This window comes from Brachyhypopomus gauderio, chromosome 9 (genome assembly GCF_052324685.1).
Source record: "Brachyhypopomus gauderio isolate BG-103 chromosome 9, BGAUD_0.2, whole genome shotgun sequence".
NCBI lineage: Eukaryota > Metazoa > Chordata > Actinopteri > Gymnotiformes > Hypopomidae > Brachyhypopomus > Brachyhypopomus gauderio.
In genome coordinates this window covers 17,549,662-17,574,549 of record NC_135219.1, presented here as the reverse complement: position 1 = coordinate 17,574,549, position 24,888 = coordinate 17,549,662, and the positions used below count along the sequence as shown (strand labels likewise).

The following is a 24,888-nucleotide window of genomic DNA, read 5'->3' as shown; positions in this document are numbered from 1 at the left end:
AATCGTTACAGATCATAAAAGGGCTTACACACAGTTGTTTAAGGCATTTTCAACAGTAACAGTAAGATGGTAAAGGTGCTGAAATTATTTTAAGAATTGCACCTAGCTATATGAAACGATCACATCAAATATCTCATAGAACAACATCACTTCATTATCACTGTGCACTTGTGTTCAGTCCCAGTTCACTCACTGTTAGCTGTCACTACATAACAGTTTATCATTAACTTTATCAAAAAAGATGTCGTATTAGGACACATCCAGAAGGAAGAAAATTCCATAACTCCAGGTTTTGAACATTATGGCAGTTTCTCTCAATGATCTTGTTAGGCATCTGTCACGTAGGGCTACGCCCCCTCTCCTACCTGTCACTCCAGTTTTCCTGTTCCTTGTGTCTGTAGTTCCTTGCCCGTTAGTCCCGCCCAGCTTGTCTGTTTCTATGGTTTCCCATTGTCTTCCACGCCCTTGTCATCAGTGTTGTCACCTGGTCCTAGTCTAGTCCTGTGTATTTATAGTCCTTGTATTTCCCATGTCTGGTTATCGGTTGTTTTGTGCATTCATGTTCCTTGTGATCTTTAACGTTCGTAGTTTTCCGTTTCATGTCTCGTTGTTTTCCCCATGATCTCCGTGTGTTCCTGCCTGGTCCGAGAGTCCTACTAGTTGTGTTTGTAATTCATGTCCGGATTGTCCGGATCATGTAGTAATTCTGGGACATCGTGTGCACTTTTTAATCAATTTAGAATGCATAACATTGTAACGTAAAATGCAAAACAATTCTGAAATCACAATAACCCTAAATATCAGACAGTTTTGTTTGACATCCAGGAAGATACGAGGCATGTTGGTCAGAATTGGGCCTGATTTTGGCAGCTGTGTATGGTTTTTTTGACATTTTTACAGGGCTTGCAGTTGTAGAGTTCTTGCCCCATTATTCAGTTTCTAAAGTAAACCCATCCATTTCTGACCAGGCTTTTATTGGAGTTTGTGATTGCTTAAAGTGGAACAACTTTCAAAAGTGACTGCACATAAGCTCATCATGGGACCATTTAAAAGTCATACAAATGTTTGTATACATAACCAGAAAAAATAGCTGTTTATCAAGTTAAGTAGTGAAATAGTATTACTCATACTGGTGCCTTGATTTGTGTGCACATACTAGTCTTGAAAGAGGAGTTAGCAAAGAACATCGTAGAGGTGAAACACGTGTAGATAGGGTGATGTGTCTGAAGATAGAAGTAGAAGGTCTGACATTGAATGTTGCCAGTGGTTATGCTCCACAGGTTGGATGTGAGGAAGAAGAAAAAGAGAGAGAGAGAGAGATCGACCCATCCATACATTCATCCATCAGGAAACAGATCAGCAAACAGTTCTGTGTGGTGATTGGACAGAATCGTGGGTGCCTGGTCTGTTCAGCCAATGAATGCCGAGAATCACTAGTTTGAATTTGAGCGCCAGGTGCCTGGAGACGTTCCGTTCCGTTATTCACGGAATCGCAGGTAAAGACGAGCCCGACTGAAGCACCGAAACACAGAAACACCAGATCACGCCAAGTGTCTGTGTTCAATATCAACTGAAGGTACGTCTTAGTTTTATTATTTTTTTCAAAAATCGCTGCTTTGCTGGGAGTGTTTAATTATTTTATTATGAGTAGCATTCTGACGACAAGTTGTTGTCTGACAGTTGTGTTTTAGTAGTTTTGGTTTCTAACGTGTTTTAACCAGTTTATTTTAATCTGTTCATGGCGTTTTTTATCACATTATTTAATGGTTGTTTATTTTTTTCAAAACGCCCAATCTTAACGTCTTCACGTTCTCATGTTTCGTCCTGGAATTACAAGAGGCTCGTATTTGTTAACGTAATACAGGAGAACTGTTTAGTCAGACAGTTGTGAAACGAGGTAGTTTCAATTTCAACCATTTTCAAGTACTTTAGCCTAAATTCCAGCACTTTTCAAACCTGAAACACAAAGCAACATTAAAATTGGTCAGGTAAATGTTCCTTCCCGTTTTTGAGGGGTGTTTCTTTATAACTACCACATATCTTATGGACAACATTGCAAAGAATGTGACGCGAGTTGTGCGGAGTCGCGCGCTACGGTCAGTCTCGAAAGTAGGGTGACCAGATTCCAATTTACCAGATGTGGGACAAACTATGTTTGTGTGGGACAATGTGGGACACCAATGCATCGAGATAAAATAGTGTGTAATTTATTTTTTTAAATAATAAATTAAACATCTCTATTCTGCCCCTTTAGCACATAAAACTGCAAATAATAATGTGTTTATATATATAAATAAATGAAACTTAATAAAAATTAAAAAAATAAATTCTGACCTGTATGATAGGGAGTGTTTCACAGTGTGGTAAACGCTAGTTCAGCTGCTGTTACTTTATCTACCCTTGAATCTAGTTTGGGTTTTAGCAGGAACGTATGCATAGACTGGGAAGTCTCGCATTGTCTGTGTCTTTTCACATCATATTCACCTCCGTGTGAAACGGAAAAATGACTCAAACAAACGTCACAAAAAACTTTACAAGAGTCACCTTGCACTGGTTTCACCCAGGGGTAAATAGTTTCCCAGTCTCTGTTATAGCTACATTTTCGTTTTTTAGATCGAGTCCTGTTTTCCTCCCTGTCCTCCATAGCTGCATGTAGGTGCTGTTCTGACCTGGTGTGGGTTTCCCGAAACATTCGTAGCGCTAAGTACTTCTTAACCTCGTACGTTTCATACGAGGTTACGAAGTACTTAGCACTACGAACATTTCGGGAAACCCACCCCTGATTTGCACTGGTTTGTGTTGGTGGGCGTGCCCTACGCCTGCATTCAGCCCGCCCCGCCCCTGATGACAGCCATCACCGCTTTTCCCACACACACAGACATTGATAAAAAAAAAAAAACACGCATTTCAAAACCGGTGTCTGGCAGGCTATAACAATGCGGGACAATGTCTCAATTTGCGGGACACGTGAAAAGTAATGAAATAGCGGGACTGTCCCGCACAAAGCGGGACATCTGGTCACCCTACTCGAAAGTATAAACATAGTTAAAATGAGCACAGCCAGGCCAAGTGTTTAATCAACTTTAAATAAATACTTCTAATGTCTTTTTTTAGGTTGTACAGACAAACAGCATTTTACAGAGTATACCTAACTTTTAGAAAAAACTGCAAGTTTTTGTGCTTTTATGTTGGCTATGTTGCTTTTGTGATGCTGAGCTCTAGCTATAAAAAGTTTGTGCTATTACCAGAAACGAGAGCTTTTGTTTGTATTTTATTCTTTAACCTTATTTTTCTATTATTTACTTATGTTTTATTATTATTTATTATTACTAAATGTTGAGAGAACACAGCCTTGCACAAAATGTTTGCACTATTATTACTTGTACACGTGTTATCTAATTTTAGATTTCATCTATTGTTGAATAAACCTGCAAAATATTTGGAATTATTCTGGATTCATTACACAGTAAAAAACAAAACAAATTAACATGCTGCTGTTCAGAGAGACATTACATTTCTGTATTTGAATCTTAATTTATTGTGTTTCACATCGATATCAGGATATCCAACAATGTTAAAGTGTTGAAATGTAAATTAATTAGACCGGCAGCCTCCTTAAAAATAACGCAAACCAGTACCCTTTGCCAGTGTGGTATTGTTTTTTCCATGTACGGAATGAGGGAATATAAAAATAAGTCAGATCTTTCCCTTTTGTTCATAGCTTGCTTTGACAAGCTCTAAAAGCAGACAGCACTCAGTGGAATTCTTTCTGACCCTACCGGTACTTGTCCATCCTCAAAGCAAAGTTGGCATCTGTGGTGCTCTTTCTTGGCATGACACCCTGCTGCTCACAAATAGTTCCCTCTTGTCTAAGTCTAGCTTCTACAACTCTCTCCCAGATCTTCAATGTGTGGCTCATCAACTTAATTCCATTGTAGTTGTTACAACTCTGTACATCACCCTTGTTCTTAAAAATGGGTACCAGCACACCTCTCCTCCATTCCTCTGGCATTTTCTCACTCTCAACCGTACCATTGAATAGTTGAGTCAAAGACCTCACTGCTATCTCTCCTGGTATGTCATCAGGTCCATCTGCCTTCCCTTCTTCATCCCCTCCAAAACTTTCCAAACTCTACTCTTTGTTCCATTTCATTTTCTTCATTCATTAGCTCCTCAAAGTACTCCTTCCATCTTCTCATCACACTCTCCTCACTTGTTAAAACATTACAATTCCTATCCTTAACAAGTCTAAGCCAGCACCTTTAACAGCTCCTCTATTAACTCTTTACCACATTCCTTCCTTCTTCAGTTTCCACCATTTGGTCTTCTCTGGTTTGACGTTTTTTTGACATCATTCTACACACCACCATACGATGCTGTTTGGCCACGCTCTCTCCTGTCACAATCTTATAGTCTCCAATCTCTGTCGTGTTTTGTCTTCTACACAGAATGTAGTCTACTTGTGTACTCCTCCCTCCACTCTCATAGGTCACCCTATGTTCCTTTTTGGAAATAAGTGTTGACTACAGCCATTTCCATCCTCTTGGCAGAATCCACCACCATCTGTCCTTCCTGGTTCCTTTCCTTGACACCAAACCTACCCATTGCTTCCTCATCATCTGTTTCCTTCACCATGTCCATATAGGTCTGTTACAATCACCACTCTCTCCTCACTGGGAATACTTTCACTTCATCTAGATCCTTCCAAAACTTCAACATTCAATGTCAGACCTTCTACTTCTATCTTCAGACACATCACCCTATCTACACTTGTTTCACCTCTACTATGTTCTTTGCTAACTCCTCTTTCAAGACTAGTATGTGCACACGAGATCAAGGCACCAGTATGAGTAATACTATTTCACTACTTAACTTGATAAACAGCTGTTTTCTGGTTATGTATACAAACATTTGTATGACTTTTAAATGGTCCCATGATGAGCTTATGTGCAGTCACTTTTGAAAGTTGTTCCACTTTAAGCAATCACAAACTCCAAAGAGACTACACCATTCTGCCAAGTTTGGTGTCTCTGGGCCTTACGGTCTAGGCTGCAGTATGCGTTTTATCAGTAGAAAAATAATAATAAGAAAAAAGAAGAAAAATTCGAGCAATTACAATAGGTTTCCCACACTATGTGTGTGAACCCTAATAAAAGCCTGGTCAGAAATGGATGGGTTCACTTTAGAAACTGAATAATGGGGCAAGAACTCTACAGCTGCAAGCCCTGTAAAAATGTAGGTACGAGTCAAAACCATACACAGCTGCCAAAATCAGGCCCAATTCTGACCAACATGCCTCGTATCTTCCTGGATGTCAAACAAAACTGTCTGATATTTGGGGTTATTGTGATTTCAGAATTGTTTTGCATTTTACGTTACAATGTTATGCATTCTAAATTGATTAAAAAGTGCACACAATGTCCCAGAATTACTATATAGCCTACAGGTTAAAACAGAAACATTTGATTTTCTCTTTTCACAGATGCGGCAGTGGGCACTGGTTTAATGATGCTGTAACGATCTGTGTGAGGCAGAACAGGGAGGCGGACACAAACGCCGAGGAGAGCGAGATTTATTCTAAGGAATTCCAAAGACGTGGTCAAGGTAACAGGCGCGGGTCAAAACGGGCAGGCAATCCGGACATGAATTACAAACACAACTAGGAGGACTCACGGACCAGGCAGGAACACACGGAGATCATGGGGAAAACAACGAGACATGAAACAGAAAACTACGAACGTTAGAGATCACAAGGAACATGAATGCACAAAACAACCGATAACCAGACATGGGAAATACAAGGACTATAAATACACAGGACTAGACTAGGACCAGGTGACAACACTGATGACAAGGGTGTGGAAGACAATGGGAAACCATAGAAACAGACAAGCTGGGCGGGACTAACCGGCAAGGAACTACAGACACGAGGAACAGGGAAACTGGAGTGACAGGTAGGAGAGGGGGCGTAGCCCTATGTGACAGATGCCTAACAAGATCATTGAGAGAAACTGCCATAATGTTCAAAACCTGGAGTTATGGAATTTTCTTCCTTCTGGATGTGTCCTAATACGACATCTTTTTTGATAAAGTTAATGATAAACTGTTATGTAGTGACAGCTAACAGTGAGTGAACTGGGACTGAACACAAGTGCACAGTGATAATGAAGTGATGTTGTTCTATGAGATATTTGATGTGATCATTTCATATAGCTAGGTGCAATTCTTAAAATAATTTCAGCACCCTTACCATCTTACTGTTACTGTTGAAAATGCCTTAAACAACTGTGTGTAAGCCCTTTTATGATCTGTAACGATTATTGAAGTATTAGATTCTGTGATTGGCCCTTGTGCTTTGTATTAGCCAATTAAAAGTTCTCGTTGTAGAAGCATATTCAGTGTAGCTAAATTTTTCAAGTTGTTGATTTTCTACTGGGTGTGTAAATGAAACAAAGAAACATTTTTCCAAAGCAATCCTAATCTGAACCTTTTAATTGGCACGTGCTGCTACAGTCCATACTACACAATAAACTGAGAATGATATAAGATAACTAGTGCTGTTAGTTCACATTATTGTTTATATTTTAGAATCCCATTTAATATAAATCTTTTCAACCTCGAGAACCTGGTAGTTATAAAGCAAGACCCCTCAAAAACGGGAAGAAACATTTACCTGATGAATTTTAATGTTGCTTTGTGTTTCAGGTTTGAAAAGTGATTGAATTTAGGCTAAAGTACTTGAAAATGCTTGAAATTGAAACTACTTCGTTTCACAACTGTCTGACTGAACAGTTCTCCTGTATTACCTTAACAAATACGAGCCTCTTGTAATTCCAGGACGAACATGAGAACGTGAAGACGTTAAGATTGGGCGTTTTGAAAATAAACAACCATTAAATAATGTGGTAAAAAACGCCATGAACAGATTAAAATAAACTGGCTAAAACCTGTTGGAAACCAAAACTACTATAACACAACTGTCAGACAACAACTTGTCAGAATGCTACTCATAATAAAATAATTAAACACTCCCGGCAAAGCAGCGATTTTTGAAAAAAATAATAAAACTAAGACGTACCTTCAGTTGATATTGAACACAGACACTTGGCGTGAACTGGTGTTTCTGTGCTTCGGTGCTTCAGTCGGGCTCGTCTTTACCTGCGATTCCGTGAATAACGGAACGTAACGTCTCCAGGCACCTGGCGCTCAAATTCAAACTAGTGATTCTCGGCATTCATTGGCTGAACAGACCAGGCACCCACGATTCTGTCCAATCACCACACAGAACTGTTTGCTGATCTGTTTCCTGATGGATGAATGTAAGGATGGGTCGATCTCTTCTCTCTCTCTCTCTCCTTCTCTTTCTCTGACCCCCCCCCCCCCCCCCCCCCCCCCCTTCTGCAAACTTATTGCTATATATTGCAAAGTTTTTTTTTATGGGCCTTTCTGAAAAAAATCTCCTAATGCCTTATATCTTTGCGTCTTCTCACGAAAAGCCCTTGATTGCCCGGGATTGAGGATTGAGGGACCAAATATTTTATTCACTTGCTTGTGCAGAGTGGAGCAGTATTGCGTTCTAAACTTGTTGCTTTAAATGTCATTTCAAATAAAAGGCTGTTGTTCAGTACTTAGTGTATGTGATTCAATTTACAGCTGGTTTGGTAGCAGAGTTATTATGTATATTTAGACAATTGGAAATGGGAAATTTAACATAATATTTTACTTCAAATCTTAATTCATTATAATTCCAGCTTTGGTCAAATGTAGATGTTAGGCTGCTGTTTTTGGTTAAGTATAATTTCTTTGATAACATGCAATTTTAATATGCCATGAATTTACTGTTTGAAAATGGAAAATTACTGTGAAGTTACAAAAGGCATTGTTCTGTGTTTTTACACTGAAAACTGTATTTTTACACTGATAACTACTAAATTAAAACTCAAGACCCTTAAAAAAATATACAATCCTGTTATAAAACAAGAAATTCTTGTAATTTAAATTTACAGACTTTGACTGTATATTTAAAGGAGTTTTCTTAAAAAAAGTCATTTTCCTGTATTTTACAGGTATATTCTCTTATTATGAAAAAGACAGAAAAATACTGTATTTATTTACAGTAAATATCTGTAAAAAAATGTTTTTTTTTACAGTGTACTAATGACATGGCAGAGACTGAGGGGATTATTAATATTTCAGGGCGAACCCTTTCGGTATTCCGGCGAGGGCATCCTTAACCGGTGATGCACCGGTATTGGTGACCATCAACTTCTGTTCAAGAGACTCATAAATATTGGAGTTGGATAGTGCTACTTCTTGTCAGAAAAGAAATGTTTATCAAACGTACGAACCACCCTAGGCATTTGTTAGTAGAAAATAAGAAATGAATAATAAGCTGACGTTTAACCAAAAGCTTTAGAATCAACAGATTTTTTTCATGCAACGTAAAACACAATTGTCTGCATGCGTGAAAATGTCATTTAGGCCTACCTAATCTTTTCAAATTCAGAGTTTGTCATGCACAGAGGGAACAGGTTTCCTTAGATACAATGAAAAATTTACTTTGCTCCTCGCTAAGAATGCCAAATATGTCATTAACAAATATCTAAGAATATATATACAAGCACATATCTTAATCAAGAAATACACACTAAATAAATAATTCATTTTGAAATGAGCTTTAATTTCCTTATAAACTACAATCAACGATTGAGTACCCATGTGCAGTTAACAGGATTTGACCCTACCTTATTTCTTGACGACACATGCATGGTGGTCTCTGGTTACAGAATTCAGTGGTCACAGATGTCTAACACGGGAAACAAGCATAAGACCAATTCAGAATAAAAGGCCATGACTGTTAATCTAAGACAATTGTTTTCTCTTTCAGGGGACATCGTCCATGCATCCTGGGGATGAGGTACGTGATTGACTAAGTCTTGAATCTGGAGTCTGAAGGTTTCCTCCTGTGATGATTTTGCACTGGGCTCTGAATGTCTGTGGCGAGAAAAGTGCACCTCTACTCTTGACATGGTGGAGTCTGATGGGGGGGGGGGATGTTAAAGAAACTGATTCAATAGCTTTATCACCGTACTTTGTAAATATACAGGCGGGACTCATTTTGTCTTGAATTTTGTTTCAGGTGGTGTGCTCTTGACTCCCATGGCTGAGGCTCTGTGAAGAAATTCTGTAGTGTCATTATCCTGGTCTACAGTCATGGCCAAAAGTTGAGAATTACACAAATATTATATTTTCACATGATCTGCTGCCCTCTGGTTTTTATATGTGTTTGTCAATTGTTTTTATCACATACAAAAATATAATTGCAATCATAGGAGTAACAAGCTTTTATTGACAGAATGAGTTAAGTTAATACTGTGCCATTACACTTATTAGCTATACACAGTGCTTACTTTGAAAATCAAACGATGCCAGAACGCAAACAGCGGCATGAGACAAGGGGTCAGAGGCCAACAATGTCACCGGATCGCAAAACAAAATCACAATGTCACCAGATCACAAAACGCTTAGGCACACAAATGTTAAAATAACAAGCCAATTTGTATATATAAATTACTTTTAAATTATTTACATGTGTTTTATAAGTGCAGAAGTGCATACAGATTTCTTCATAACTTATAATTAGTAGGCTTGAAAGTTACTGGATCGAGGCAGACAGTTCCCGGAACACACCCTTCAAAATGAAAGAGTTCCTGGATCCTGTTCCGGCAGGATCCGGCTCAAATTAAGCCCTGGCTATAGAATACAAAAGTAATTTTGTGAGTCGTAGCTTTTTCATTTTTTAAGACTCCTCATTGAAAAGTCACATTACACATACCAAACAACAAAAAGACTATAGATCCTTGTTCCTTGTGCATGTGATAAATTACATTCTGCACAGTTACCTCAGGATATGTCAACAGAAAATAACAATCATAGAACAATATATATCTATAGTCACCATGACAACAGTTATCATGATGTGTTAGTATTTCAAAGTGCAAAAAGAGCAGAGCTCCTAGGCATGTTAAACCTGATGTGATTCGCTAAAATCTGTGCTCCTTATTTAAAAGGCCTTCTGAGTTTAAGGATTTAGCTTTCTGCTAATTCAAAATGTTAAAAACGTTTGACTTTCTTCCTCTCTCTTTCATTTAAAGTGCAGGCACAGTAAGAAATACACAAACATCTCCATCTTCAAGTAGAATCCATGTTGGGCTTTATTTTGGTCTGGAGGTCTGGCTTGCAGCTCTCAGTTGATCGGGAGGTTCTTCACAAACTCTCTTAGGCTCTTGCGGATATTGGAAGGTTGGGAAGCAGCGCAGTCCAGCAGCGCCGGACCCATGTGGGCATGAAGGGCTTGGCATAGGTGGACAGTGGCCCCTCTCACGCTTCTACCCCTCCCGTGGACCGTACCACTGTTGCTGGAGGTCCCCAGGAGGTACCAGAGCAGAGGAAGCACCTTCTGCTCAACCAGTTGTGGCTTGCAGGGGTAGAGTTCCCTAACCAGCTCTATAAAAAGAATATTTAAAAGGAACAAAGATAAATAAATCAACCCTGGACAGCACTGGGTTATTACAGAAGCATTTTTTTAACCTAGAAAGATTTAATTCAACTAAAGTGACAGTATTTGGTAACTATGGTAACTCTCTGGAATGATTATTATCAATATTATAAATATTATTAATTAATATAGGAATTATAGTATTTCTGGTAAATATCTTTTATCTTTTTTTTATCTCTGGCATCTCTTAGCATATCAGTGGAATTACTTTCTGAAAGAATTGTTTTTTGATAATGTATTTGAATTTGTAGAATATTTCTGTATACACAACCACAAAAGATTAGACACTGTATATTGAACAAAAGAGCCTAAGCACATCCACTGTAAACTCCATTATTTAACTATCTGCTGTCAGATAATGCAAGATCTCCTGTCAGTCTTACAGAAATATTTTTTTCTTTATATTGGACTGTGCCTTAATATGAAAGGAGATTTCCATTTGATCTGCACCACAAACATCTAGCCAAAGAGCAAGAACATTCTTTTACTGATTTGTGTGAACCTTTTCCCCAACCTAGCAACCTTTCATCAAAAGATACAAAGGTAAAACAGAACACAATCATTGTTGTTGTTGTTTTTCTAAAGCCCAGTGGCATGTGTCCTTCAAGATGTTTTGTAAAGAGAGAAAAGAACCCACCAAGGTTATTGATGAGAGCTTGAATGGCAGCTATTGTTGCCATGTAGATGGCGTTATTCTTGGAATTGAGGTGATTGTCCACTATAGCTGGGACTAAGATGTAGACCACTTGGACCAGGTTGTCTCTGAGCAGTGTGATTATCTTCTGTAAGGCCTCCAAGGCATAGAGGTTAACCTTGCAGTCGTGCTTTGAAAGCATCAAATACCTGTAGCAGAGGAAGAGAGGTATAGAGCAAGCCGCCCATGCATTCATCAGGCACTCACCATATCAGTGCCGTTAAGCCCTGGAGCTGATTTGATTTCAAGCCCTTTCATTTCAACCGACTGATTTTTTCATAAGTCATTCACTTGGATTCTTTGGTTTAATGCAATTTCAAGGATACGCTTGGGTGAAATCTTCACATACATTGTAAAACAAGCTCACACTAACAATGGACACGACTGCCCTCCACTGTAATAGTTAAAACTGATTGTTGTAATATTTTCTACTCTGAAGCATCTGAGCTTTTGACATTTCTTCAGATGTGCCAGCATTTAATGTTCTCCAACGTATGACCCCCCATACAGATCACTTCTGAAAGCTGCTGAAAACATTAAAAATCAATTCAGTTCAAATGTGTTACCAGGAACATGTTGCCCACGACCATATATGGGTTGTCCTCGCAGTGGGCCACCAGCTGATCAATGCCCTTGATGGGCTCGCTGAAGTCTTTTGAACCCAGCAGGGCCTTGAGCTGCTTGACGTACTCTGTCTTGTCTGCAATGCTGTGGATGTGTGCTCTGCTGCTGTCTTTGCTGAACACACACAAGAGAGAAAACACAAGGATTGGGTTATAGTGTCCAAACAGAAAATGAACAAGGCTGCAATCAAATCAAACCAACATCAACACCATCAAAAATTGCAAACATCAAAGCAGTTCCAATCAGGATGCACTTTTTTGTTGTTGTTGTTTTGATTAACTGTTTAAATATTCACCTGCTGGCAAACTGAGGAGGAGGTACGCATGACTCCACAGCTGGGATAGAGTTCACGGGTAAGCGGTAAGGTAAGGTTCTCAAGATACAAGAGGGGAGCGTTCGCCGAAATCAGCCGTTACCTTTCAGAGGTGCCGCGTCGTCTGGGCTCACGTCCCTGACCGTGTGCCTAAGGCTACGCTTCATTCGTTGCGTGTTCTGACGCTCCACCTGTGCGGCTGGAGCTTCTTGCTGCTCCAGACGAGGCTGACGCATCTTATATCTTCGCATTCCTAGACACCTTTGTCCTCTCCTGGGAATACACACGTACGAATCACCACAAAACATGGAGTGATGATATTGAAGTCCACATATTGCTTCATACTTTGATTCTATCCCAAAGGTTTCAAGCCGGTTCATTTTGAACCATGCTCTGTCCTTTAACTACTGGGTCTGGGACTACACTGTGCATGCCTTACTGTAAATACAATGTGTGGTGCCACGCACTGCCCTGTACTTTATTATTTGTTTACAATATATGTCTACCATCACAGTTTAGATGGTTTTTTTATTGCAGTCTGTTTCACCTAAAAGTTTTGTGAATAAGCTTTGTTTAGTGAGTAAACATGGGGCATAGTGGCTGAATGGCATAAAAAAAAAATCCTCATCATGTATCCAAACATGAATCGCTACCTTGGATTTCAGAGTGAGGACAGTGTTCCTGATGGTTGCCAGGTCTTTGGCAGGGATGTACTTTTCCACCATCTTATCAAAGTCATGGTGGGAGGACAGGAACAGCAGCATACGCCGGCCCAAGCGCCTGAGACGAAGAACAGACCCCAAAACAGGAGAGAACCGTGAGTGAGAGACCCGTAACTCACAGCACACCGACCATTTATCTTACCAGGTCACAATTTTACAAGGCCATCTGTGTGTAGAAAACACGATAGTGCTTCTATTACTCTACAATTTAGCAGCATTTGCTGACTTCAGCGTATCAGACTAGGAGACTAAAAGAATCAGCAAAAGATTAGTATCTGGGAAACTGAATAAGCTTTGTAGAATTCTCGTTCTGATCCCAGTACTAACCTGGTTTCTTGGGAAGCGTCCTGTGCCAACTTGGAGACTGCAGGGATAATTCTCGCTATGACGTCTTTCGCCCCAGACAATAAGCGGCCAGCGCCAATTTTCTCTACCAAAGTAGCCAAGTGCAGAGCAGTACACTTTCTTACTGCAGCATTCAGATGACTTTTGAGGAAAACAGAAGGAAAAAAATTAGGGCATTCAAAAAAAGAAGGTAATAACTATTAATCCATCCAATCAATGTATACAGTAGGCCTACAACTTTTAGCTTCTATAAAGAAACTTAATACCCATATGTATGATCTAAGTGCACAATCAAATTATCATATTCTATTCGATGGCTTAGTTTGCACCAGTTAGTGTACATCTGTATTTTTTAAACAGAAAATGTTTGCATGTCCTCTGTAAGCTAGATAACTAGCCTATTCTTTAAGCGGTGTGAAGGGCAGTTTGGATCAGAAGAGAGGAGGTGGAATGCAATAAAAATAATATTTAACAGGATAAATAACTAAAAATATTGATATAGGCCAGGGCAATATTTTGAAATAACAATGGAAAAGTAAAAACAGCAGCCAAAATCAGTGCTTTGTTAGCTTCTTGTGACTGTTGTTGCTATCTGAAAGCCACAGTTTAAAGCTCACTGCAGGCTAACTGACCAGAGTCCTCCAGCGAGAAGGGCGTTCATGCTCCGAATGGGGGTGCAGTTCTGCACCATGCTGTCCAGAGCTGTGTCCACGTCCTGCCTGATGAAGGCATTGGACTCCGCTGCTTTGTGAAGGAGGACCTTAGCTGTAGCCTCCACTTCCTGGTCCATCCCTTTCTGCAGGCTGGAGTACAACTCCCTCAAGGACACCACCGCCATGCGAGACACGGCAGAGCGCAGGTTCTGCACCTGCAGGAAAGACAACGTTCCAGCTCGTTTCAGTCACATCCAACACTGCCACCGCCATCGTAATAAGTATAATCCTCCACTGCAATGTGTTATGTAGGCGGAAATACCTTAATCACTAATTACAGTTAGATATGCCATCTGAATTTCAATTAGATGAGAAATGTTTTTATAAAAAATGAATTTCAAAGTACTTTGCTAACGCTGACTTGACTTTGTCAGCAACATCACCTGTAATATGTACATGCTGATGGTGTCCTCCAATTTTAGAATTCAGACCGATACACAGTCAGCAAATCTAGTGGCTTACCTCTTGAATAAGAACAATGCAGACATCATGACGCCTGCTGCCAAGCACATCAGAGTGATGCTGAGCCAATCTACGGATGAACATCAACCCTTCAATTTTCTTCTCCCTGTATGAAGATATTGAACATAGACACACACTGTAACCATCGGCTACTGAAAGAAAAAAATGCTACAAGAAAATGGACAAAGAGGAAAAAACTTCACTAAATACATGCATACTTACCATATATGCAGAACACCATAAATGACTTGCTGTTTAACCTGCCCTAGCCAAATGCTTCAGAATTTTGCAGGTGTGACTTACCAGTCATCAGAGCTAAGCAGACTGAAGCTCTGAGCGAGAGCGAGGTCTGGATCGGAGAAGGTCCGTAAAGTCTGCTGCTCGTGGGGATCCTTCCTGGGAGGTCCTGGTTTGAGTTCATCTAGAGAAGAATACCAGAACCCAAACAAACTGACTAGGACTTTTAGGGCTACCAGCTCAACTTTGGTCAAATCAGCTTGAAGGCTGACAGAAAAACATTATTCAATGTGGTGAACTAGATTTAAAACATTGTTGTGTAATGCAGTGTTAACAGCAAAGCAATTTACATGCAAGTGCAGTGATCACACATGAAGTGCTGAAGAGCAGGCAACACTCATCAGAACTGTTTGAAAGGGACGGACATGCTCTGATCAGTCTGGTACCTCGTCTGCGTCGTGGCAGCATGTTTTTAGTAGGGACAGCCGTGGGGGGGCTGGGATGAAGCGGAGGACTCAAACTTTTGACGGGACTTCTGGGGGTGCGTGCGTTTCTGGAGCTTGAGGGCAAATCATCCAGGATGACACCGGTCTTAGTCTGTGCTGGAAGACTACTGTTCAGCTGCAGGTCTGATGGGAAAGAGGTTCACGGGTAAGCGGTAATGTAAGGTTCTCAAGAAACAGGAGGGGAGCATTCGCCGAAGTCAGCCGTTACCTTTCAGAGGTGCCGCGTCGTCTGGGCTCACGTCCCTCACCGTGTGTCTAAGGCTGCGCTTCATTCGCTGCGTGTTCTGATGCTCCACCTGTGCGGCTGGAGCTTCTTGCTGCTCCAGACGAGGGAGACACATCTTATATCTTGGAATCCTAGACAACTTTGTCCTCTCCTGGGAATACACACGTACAAATCACCACAAAACATGGAGTGATGATATTGAAGTCCACATATTGCTTCATACTTTGATTCTATCCCAAAGGTTTCAAGCCGGTTTATTTTGAACTATGCTCTGTCCTTTAACTACTGGGTCTGGGACTACACTGTGCATGCCTTACTGTAAATACAATGTGTGGTGCCACGCACTGCCCTGTACTTTATTATTTGTTTACAATATATGTCTACCATCACAGTTTAGATGGTTTTTTTTTTATTGCAGTCTGTTTCACCTAAAAGTTTTGTGAATAAGCTTTGTTTAGTGAGTAAACATGGGGCATAGTGGCTGAATGGGATAAAAAATCCTCATCATGTATCCAAACATGAATCGCTACCTTGGATTTCAGAGTGTGGACAGTGTCCCTGATGGTTGCCAGGTCTTTGGCAGGGATGTACTTTTCCACCATCTTATCAAAGTCATGGTGGGAGGACAGGAACAGCAGCATACGCCGGCCCAAGCGCCTGAGACGAAGAACAGACCCCAAAACAGGAGAGAACCGTGAGTGAGAGACCCGTAACTCACAGCACACCGACCATTTATTACTATCTGGGAAACTGAATAAGCCTTGTAGAATCCTCGTTCTGATCCCAGTACTAACCTGGTTTCTTGGGAAGAGTCCTGTGCCAACTTGGAGACTGCAGGAATAATTCGCTCTGCACCAATCTTCTCTACCAAAGTAGCCAAGTGCCGAGCAGCACACTTTCTTACTGCAGCATTCAGATGACTTTTGAGGAAAACAGAAGGAAAGAAATTAGGGCATTCAAAAAAAAGAAGGTAATAACTATTAATCCATCCAATCAATGTATACAGTACAACTTTTAGCTTCTAAAAAGAAACTTAATACCCTTATGTATGATCTAAGTGCACAACCAAATGATCATATTCTATTTGATGGCTTAGTTTGCACCAGTTATTGTACATCTGTAATTTTTAAACAGAAAATGTTTGCATGTCCTCTGTGAGCTAGCTAACTAGCCTATTCTTTAAGTGGTGTGAAGGGCAGTTTGGATCAGCAGAGCGGAGATGGAACACAATAAAAAGAATAAACAAGAGGATAAATAACTAAAAATATTGACAGGGTGTCTACAGGTTTGACCAAGTGAAAATTTAGACATTTTAAGACTTTTTAATACTGTTTTCCAAATAAAATTAAAACCAACTCGCAAGAACATACACGTTAAAATAAAGCACAAAAACTAACTGATTATTAGTTTTTGTGCTTTATTTTAACGTGTATGATCTTGCGAGTTGGCTTTAATTTTATTTGGAATTTTATTTAATTTTATTTGGAATCTACCGATATCCGCCCCCGAATTTCAACACATGGCTGACGGAATTATTCCTCCCTAAATTTAGCTCCGCAATTTTAAGATATTTTGGTTGAAAATTTAAGACAAAATAAGACTTTTCAAGGCCTTATTTGACAAAAATTAAACTTAATACCATTTAAGACTTTTTAAGGACCCGCGGCCACCCTGATTGATATAGGCCAGGGCAATATTTTGAAAGAACAATGGAGAAGTAAAAATTATCTGAAAGCCTCAGTTTAAAGCTCACTGCAGGCTAACTGACCAGAGTCCTCCAGCGAGAAGGGCGTTCATGCTCCGAATGGGGGTGCAGTTCTGCACCATGCTGTCCAGAGCTGTGTCCACGTCCTGCCTGATGAAGGCATTGGACTCCGCTGCTTTGTGGAGGAGGACCTTAGCTGTAGCCTCCACTTCCTGGTCCATCCCTTTCTGCAGGCTGGAGTACAACTCCCTCAAGGACACCACCGCCATGCGGGACACGGCAGAGCGCAGGTGCAGCACCTGCAGGAAAGACGACGTTCCAGCTCGTTTCAGCCACATCCAACACTGCCACCGCCATCGTAATAAGTATAATCCACCACTGCAATGTGTTATGTAGGCGGAAATACCTTAATCACTAATTACAGTTAGCTATGCCATCTGAATTTCAATTAGATGAGAAATGTTTTTATAAAAAAGGAATTTCAAAGTGCTATGCTAACTCTGACTTGACTTTGTCAGCAACATCACCTGTAATATGTACATGCTCATGGTGTCTGCCAATTTTAGAATTCAGACCGATACACAGTCAGCAAATCTAGTGGCTTACCTCTTGAATAAGAACAATGCAGACATCATGACGCCTGCTGCCAAGCACATCAGAGTGATGCTGAGCCAATCTACGGATTAACATCAACCCTTCAATTTTCTTCTCCCTGTATAAAGATATTGGACATAGACACACACTGTAACCATCGGCTACTGCAAGAAAAAATGCTACAAGAAAAGGGACAAAGAGGAAAAAACTTCACTAAATACATGCATACTTACCATATATGCAGAACACCATAAATGACTTGCTGTTTAACCTGCCCTAGCCAAATGCTTCAGAATTTTGCAGGTGTGACTTACCAGTCATCAGAACTAAGCAGACTGAAGCTCTGAGCGAGAGCGAGGTCTGGTTTGGAGAAGGGCCGTAAAGTCTGCTGCGAGTAGGGATCCTTCCGGGGAGTTCCTGGTTTGAGTTCATCTAGAGAGGAATACCAATCAATCAATCAATCAAAATGTATTTATATAGCGCTTTTTACAACAGTTGTTGCCCCATGCAGCTTTACAAGTGTCCCAATAAGTGTTAACTGCTATAAATGCATGACAGGCACTCAACTACCAGACACCATAAAACAAAAGACACTCACACTCACACTTTACCAGAAGTACCCAAACAAACTGACTAGGACTTTTAGGGCTATCAGCTCAACTTTGGTTCAAATCAGCCTGAAGACAGCAAAACATTATTCAACATGGAGAACTAGATTTAAAACATTGTGTTGTGTAATGCAGTGTTAACAGCAAACCAATTCCAACCTCTGCCAATTACTCCTTCAGACATGTCGTCAGCAGGGGACGCCCTGGTGCTTTGCACTTGAGATCCTGAAAAGCCCAATACATATTAACACATACTCTATCAAAAATCTCAAATATAACTTCTGGTTTCATAGTGGTTTCTTCATGGTGCAGAAAAACAATGTTAATGGGTGCAGGTATAGCAATGTACAAGAGGATCAGCAGGGGCTTTTTGTTTGTAGTATAGGGCTTTCAAAGCAGTTTTTACTTTTTTAATACTTTTTTCTTTTACTTTTTTTGTTGTTGTTGCTGCAACAAATGGTTTGGATGCCATTTCCAGGAGAGCAAAAGAGTGAGCTCACCTTTGGCAGGCCTGAAGGCACGGAGTGGCTCTCGGCCAGCAGGTTTGGTGAGTGGAGGCAACATTGCTTCTCTGCCACTCGCATTCACCTTAGCCCGCTTCTTAGCCACTCTTTTACGCAAGAGGCGCAGGGAGTTCATCATCTGAAAAATAAAGAGTCTGTCAGCCCAAGTGCAACTGCCCATACCCACTATATCCGTCAAGTACAAGTACATACAACAATACTATCCAGCCCCTAACCGAGAATCGTTACATCGCCGCGAAATGCACTGGCTAAAGTGCGCACATTTAGCTCGCAAAATTATCAAACGTGGAAAAGATTTAGCTCTGTGACTCATGTACAAACACTGTTTGCTGGGGGTTGTTCATAACCAAGCTAGGAGCGGGGTTATTATAATAATATTAATTTATATATTATATGAATTTGTGTTTTTAGGCCCAATGGTCAAACTATTATATTAAGATGTATAATTTACAGTTATTTATTATTGTATTTTGCACATTTTCAGTCAAAAAAAATTTCTATTAATGACAAAGGATATATAAGACATTTTGAAAAAAACATGGCATGGATTTATTGCGTTTTGTGAAAAAATGAATTGTTTTTTAAAAATAAATCTTTAAATATTAAAATCTTGATTTAATTCGTTTGAGTTTTTTTAACCTTAGTATGGTATTTGATAGTTTGAAACAAAAAACTGTGGTTTTCAGCCTACCACTTAAAGAAAACACATTTTTACTCAAATTGATCAAAATGGATATAGCATTTTGGAACCAAACTCTTCATATCTTAACTAGGTTCATTTATTTATTCACAGCCACCATATACCCAAAGGGAGATGGATACTCTCAACCAGACAATGCTCCCTCTCATAGTGCTAGGACTATGTTGATATCCTTAACAACTGAGATAAACGCAAATGTAGCATCAGCAGAAGGAAACATCATCTCATCATATTTGGACACCTAAGCAAAGCATATCGCATGCATGGTCAGATTTAATACTGGGATGCTACAGGGCCTTTATTATGTAGACGTTAGGTTTGTCAGCTTATATTAGGACCAATGCTGTGTTTATGCATTAAAATCCAGAAAGTACAACACTTGAGTAACATTTGCAGGCAGCAACCAAAGAAATCTATCAGTTATGTTGTATCAGTTGGTGTAATCAGTTGGTGTATTTGTATGTATTTTAAATGTTTTATGCTATGTAAAATTCTACATGTTTTTTTTATGAGTTGGGCATATATTGTACTTTTTAGCCTCTATACAGCACTTTGGTTGACTCCGTCATAAAAAATGTGCTTTATAAATAAACTTACTTACTTACTAGTTAAACTAATGCATCTGAGACTGAGATACTCCAACTATGTACAACATGATATATGTTCCTACTGACCTCCTCCTTGTCCACTGGCTCCTCATCTGGGTCATGTATGAGGGCGAGGTCCAGGTGGAGGTTCCTGCCAGGCTTCTCCTCCTGCAGGGCTTCCACTGGGGAGGTGGGCGGAGAAGGTCTCATCAGTCCTGACGAGGTCCCTCTCGTGCGTGAAGTGAGCACAGGCAGTTTAGAACACCTGCTGGAGCCAACTTCACCTGCATGGGTGAATAAGGACATTAGCAGAAATTACCTCACCATAACATTTCTCAGTGCCTTAGTACTACGTTGCATATGTTTCTTTATCTGAAAGTACCACTGAAATATGATTCAAGCAAGATGGACCGAGAACGGCAACTTCTCATATGCATCTTGCTACAATTCATGTAATGGCAGCACAATGAAGTAGTAGCTACTGAATAACTGAAAGCAGGGCATCCGTGAGCCCAGAAGCAGGAAGACATTTATCAGAGCTTCAGTATATGTGTGACCCAGTTTTAGTTTAGCTTAGTTGTGATTCTTTTAGTTTATTGCATCATGAAATCTTACATTTCAATACAATTTGATTCAATTTAATTATTTTGGCACAATTCAGAATTATTTTAATTCTGATACTGGTAGATACATTAGCCTAGCTCTGCTAATGGCTAGCACATCTCGCCTCTGCTAGACACTGTTCCATTACTGAGTGAAACCATGTCAGATGAAGATCATCAAATTTGAATTTAAGTATTTTGTACATTTGACAAGTGGTGACTATAAATGATCTACGTATATGCACATTTGTTGGTTAAAATTAAATTCATATAGAATATATGACCACAAAATTAGATCTGCTCATCAATTTACCACTGACGTGGGAACAAGTGCAAGACAAGCTTAGTGCAAGACCAACTTAACTTAAGCGGGCACCCAAATAACCAGCCATGCCTCACTGTGTGTGCCTAGCACGTTCTTAGCAACGTAGCCATGCACTCACCAGTACTGTCCCTCCACGGGCCCGGGTCTCTGCGCCGAGGGCTTGTATCTCGCTGCACTCCCGGAAGAGTGGCCAGAGGGTAGGAGGGCAGTAGGAAATACCCGGGGGGGTTCCCAGGTAGCAAGCGGCTGGATTTGGGCAAACCTGCGTGGGAAAGGGCATCCATGCTCATGAGTTTAGCTCCGCTCACTTGACACCTGAGTGAAGTTTCTGACTAACTGATCTCCTTGTTCCCAAATATCGTATTTAGCAATATTTTAACACAAAACAAATGATGCAACATTATAAATTCTACATTTTGTACAGGTATTTCAATGACATATAAAGTAAAGCCAACATCAATAAGTCACCTCTACCAGCATCACTGGGGTTAGCTGCTTCGAAGATGTCTGGGAGCAAGGGTTGAAGATGTCTGCTGCTCCCGTGAAGTCTCCCCACTCTCTCTCTCCTCCACCCTGGAGAGTGGAGCTGGGGAGGCTCCACTGAACCTGGACATGAAACACAGACAGAACTGTAGAGGACACGTTCAATCTTCAGACCAGCATATGAAATTAAGACCTGCAGATCATACTGCATTTTAAATAATAATAGATTATGATAATGGATATTTTGGCATGTGGGATTGGCATTCTGGGGAGTAGGGTGCTGGCACAATCAACTGACTGCAATAAAACATTCAAGTCTAGTCTTGCTTGTAAGCTCACATTGTCCTTGCCAACAGAAGTAGGTACAAAGCACAAACTCCTTATATCACACAGACTGCTGCTGCATACCACTGCTTAACGCTGGCCAGGTGATACCCAATACTTAAAGAAGCCATGTTACATAGATTACAAAGATTAATAGATATATGCTTTGGCAGCAGTCCAGATGAGGTATCAGAAGCCAGCAAAGCAGCATGACAATGTTTTGTTTATATTGTTTGGGGGTGTACTAAAATAGTGATAAATGACATCTGTAATCCATATACATGTATTATCAGTATTATACTATGCTGGTATAACAATGATTCGAAGCATTATAACCTTAGACCAGGGGTCTCCAACACGTCGCTCGCGAGCTACCAGTAGCTCGCCACCCCTTTCCGAATAGCTCGCCAAAGGGCCAATGAATTACATATAAATTTGTAAACCTAATTGGTCCCATCGAGAAATCTACTTAAATTCATGTCCAATCAAAATTCACAGTTGTCCCTCCCCTTCTAACACTAAATGATTATTCGCCAATTATACAACAGTTAGTTCACAATCCGACTGGTTGAGAAGTGTTCTAACCCTGCAGATATGTGTGATAACAGCACGGTATTCTCGTTCTCTGTATCACTCCGCGAACGCGTTGTCAAGTAACGGCATGTACATATATTCACTATAACACACTCTCTCTCGTTTGCTATTGCTCAATTAGCTGTCAATCAAAAAGTTAGGCTGCCGTCAATATTGAATAAACCAGGGGTCACCCACGTCATGAGTCGCCACGTCATGTTTTTGCTACTATTATTATTACACGCAACTTTCGTTCGCCTCGCCACCCCCCCCCCCCCCCCCAACCAACTTTTCGTTCGATTGATGCGTTCTAATCTGGTAACCCTCCGCAATAATTTGTATCCAAGAAGTAGCTCCCAGTCTCAAAAAGGTTGGAGACCCCTGCCTTAGACTAAACACAACCGCCTAGCAGATAACGAGTGTCACTGTATGTGGGCTGTCAAGGTGCCCACTCTAAAGTGCTCTACTCTACACCAAACATATCACAGCTAAAGTAAAGAATGGAACATGAAATACATTCAGTTTTTTCTCGATGGAATCGGCATGTGCCTGTTTACAGCCTTGATATTCACCATGTGGGATCAGGGAGGAATTGGGTAAATACTGAAATGATCATATGACTCCTATCTTATCCGTGATCAGTGGAACTGATGGTGTTACAACTCTCCCCATGTTACAACCATACCCGGTCTCCCCTATAGGGCTTTCAAAGCAGTTTTTGCTTTTTTAATACTTTTTTTTTTTTTTTTACTTTTTTTGTTGTAGTTGCTGCAACAAATGGTTTGGATGCCATTTCCAGGAGAGCAAAAGAGTGAGCTCACCTTTGGCAGGCCTGAAGGCACGGAGTGGCTCTCGGCCAGCAGGTTTGGGGAGTGGAGGCAACATTGTGATGGTGGGCGGAGAAGGCCTCATCAGTCCTGACCTGGTCACTCTCGTGCGTGAAGTGAGCACAGGCAGTTTAGAACACCTGCTGGAGCCAACTTCACCTGCATGGGTGAATAAGGACATTAGCAGAAATTACCTCACCATAACATTTCTCAGTGCCTTAGTACTACGTTGCATATGTTTCTTTATCTGAAAGTGCCACTGAAATATGATTCAAGCAAGATGGACCGAGAACGGCAACTTCTCATATGCATCTTGCTACAATTCATGTAATGGCAGCACAATGAAGTAGTACTGAATAACTGAAAGCAGGGCATCCGTGAGCCCAGAAGCAGGAAGACATTTATCAGAGCTTCAGTATATGTGTGACCCAGTTTTAGTTTAGCTTAGTTATGATTCTTTTAGTTCATTGCATCATGAAATCTTACATTTCAATACAATTTGATTCAATTTAATTTAGTGCTGTTAATTCCAGGTGCCGCGATTAAAAGTCCTCACCAGGATTTTGCTCAAGCTTGCTAGATTTTCTAATTAGCAATTCAGGTAAAATTAGTGGAATCAACACAATCCAGGAAGCCAGAGCAAAATCCTGGTGAGGACTTTTAATCGCGGCACCTGGAATTGACAGCACTAATTTAATTATTTTGGCACAATTCAGAATTATTTTAATTCTGATACTGGTAGATACTGAAGAGCCAAACTACAGTACCTCCTAGCTCTGCTCATGGCTAGCACATCTCGCCTCTGCTTGACACTGCTAGACAGTCCAGATGAGGTATCAGAAACCAGCAAAGCAGCATGACAATGTTTTGTTTAGATTGTTTGGGGGTGTACTAAAATAGTGAAAAATGACATCTGTAATCCATATACATGTATTATCAGTATTATACTATGCTGGTATAACAATGATTCGAAGCATTATCACCTTAGACTAAACACAACCGCCTAGCAGATAAAGAGTGTCACAGTACACCCACACTGTATGTGGGTCGTCAAGGTGCCCACTCTAAAGTGCTCTACTCTACACCAAACATATCACAGGGCTACAGTGCCATGTGAATTCATTACAATGTTGAAGAATATGTGATGTCATATTTTCTGATAAAACTGATGTTTTACTGGTCAGGTCATGTGCAGAAAGCTGATGGTTCTGCACCTCTGCCAGTCCTTACAAACAAATGTAATAAATGTTTATTTCTACTTCATCATGCATGATTATTTGGTTTGTTGAATACGCATGTAATCTTCAGTGTTACACAGTACCAGTGTGGAGTGGTCCTTCTACAGGGATGTTAACATGGCCGACATCTGAGGGTCCCGCCGTCCTTCTGTGAGGGAAGGGTGCTGGTCCACAGGGATCCGTGTGGATCACTGTCGCTTGGGGGTTGTAGGGCACACCTGAAAATCCCACAGCAGGTAAAGTGAAACCCAGCACGCCTCCCAGTGAGGCTCAAATGCCTTGTAAGTGTTTCCCAATGAACAAGTGATTATAACAAGGGCTATGGTGCCATGTGATGCCATTAGAATGTGGGGAGAATGCTTAAGAATGTGATGTCATGTTAGAAATCTGTTTCTTTT

At 40.5% G+C, this 24,888-nt stretch overlaps 1 non-coding gene across 1 annotated transcript; it reads left to right on the top strand.

The window, feature by feature from the left end:
* Positions 1-8,957: 8,957 nt before the first annotated feature.
* LOC143523675 (small nucleolar RNA SNORD88) lies at positions 8,958-9,048 on the top strand. The gene has a single exon (XR_013133421.1). It is a non-coding gene; the product is annotated as a small nucleolar RNA SNORD88 (small nucleolar RNA).
* The last annotated feature ends 15,840 nt before the right edge of the window (positions 9,049-24,888 follow it).